The following is a 1,710-nucleotide window of genomic DNA, read 5'->3' on the forward strand; positions in this document are numbered from 1 at the left end:
CCTGCCTGCCCCTGCCTTCCTGCCTCTGAGCAGAGCATACTTCTTGCTGAGGTAGTTTGCTGCTGCTGGGTGAAGTTAGCAGAGAGCTGCAGCGTGGGTCTGGGGCTGGATGGCTGGGAGGGGAGCAGTGGGTGGGAGGAGATGGGCTGTGCCCCTTCCACCGCAGCGGGCCGCTCACTGTCAGGGGAGTGGCTTTGTTTAGGCTGTGCCATTTCTGTGAAATGGACAAGTGGGAGAGCATTCGACCAGCAAACCAAAATGGGATGATTGTATGATGTGCAGTTGCGTTGTCTGACAGGTGTCTATTTTACTGAAAGTAACTACTGACCAGCGTTACAGGAGCATGAGCACTAAGGGGTTCCAAGAGCCCTAAGGGCCAGAGGGCTGTTGGACAGGTATACGCTTCTTTGGGTCAGAAAGTGGCTAGAAGGCCGTGCCCAACGGGTGGTGGTGAATGGAGTTAAGTCCAGCTGGCAACCCGTTATGAGTGGTGTCCCCCAGGAGTGGGTACTGGGACCCATCTTGTTTAATACCTTTATTGACGACCTAGATGAGGGGATTGAGTGTACCCTCAGTAAGTTTGCAGATGACACCGCGTTGGGAGGTGGTGTCAATCTGCCTGAGGGTAGCGAGGCCCTTCAGAGGGATCTAGGTAAGCTGGATCTCTGGGCTGAGGTGAATGGGATGAGGTTCAACAAGGCCAAGTGTCGGGTCCTGCACTTTGGCCACAACAATCCCATGCAGTGTTACAGGCTTGGGGACGAGTGTCTGGATGACTGTGAAGAGGAAAGGGACCTGGGGGTGTTGGTTGATGCTCGGCTGAACGTGAGCCGACAGTGTGCCCAGGTGGCCGTTAGGGCCAACGGCATCCTGGCCTGCATTAGAAACAGTGTGGCCAGCAGGAGCAGGGAGGTCATCATCCCCCCCTACTCAGCACTGGTGAGGCCGCACCTCGAGTATTGTGTTCAGTGTTGGGCCCCTCACTACAGGAAAGACATTGAGGCCCTGGAGCGTGTGCAGAGAAAGGCAACGAAACTGGTGAGGGGTCTGGAGCACAAGTCTTTTGATGAGCGGCTGAGGGAGCTGGGATCGCTTAGTCCGGAGAAGAGGAGGCTCAGGGGAGACCTCGTTGCAGTCTACAACTTCCTGAAGGGAGGTTAGTGTGAAAAGGGGTTTGACCTCTTCTCCCAGGCAACAAATTTTCCCGGGGAAATGGCCACAAGTTGTACCAGAGGAGGTTTAGATTAGACACGAGGGAAAACTTTTTCTCTCAGCGAGTGGTCAGGCACTGGAATGGCTGCCCAGGGAGGTGGTGGAGTCGCCGTCCCTGGCAGTGTTCAAGAGGGGCCTGGATGAGGAGCTGCGAGCTACGGCTTAGTTTGTGGTAGCAGTGGTAACAAGAAGACGGTTGGACTAGAGGGTCTTACAGGTCGTTTCCAACCTTGTGATTCTGTGATGATTCTAATCTTGGTAATGAGTACATTGAAGAGTAGTTACAAACCAGCATGGAAGAATCTTATCAGTTTACTAGTATGCTTTTTTAAAATCTATATTTCTCTTTAGAAAGTGTGAACAGGAGTACCTTATGGGGGCCAAAAAATTTGGTCTCTTACCCACAGGAAAAGAACTCTTAAAACAAGTTTCAGCCTTCTAATCAATAAAGCAAAGTGTAATTTTCAGGAGTTGTATTTCCTGCAGCTTTCTTTTTTT

The sequence above is a fragment of the Meleagris gallopavo genome, chromosome Z, assembly GCF_000146605.3.
Source record: "Meleagris gallopavo isolate NT-WF06-2002-E0010 breed Aviagen turkey brand Nicholas breeding stock chromosome Z, Turkey_5.1, whole genome shotgun sequence".
Taxonomy (NCBI): domain Eukaryota; kingdom Metazoa; phylum Chordata; class Aves; order Galliformes; family Phasianidae; genus Meleagris; species Meleagris gallopavo.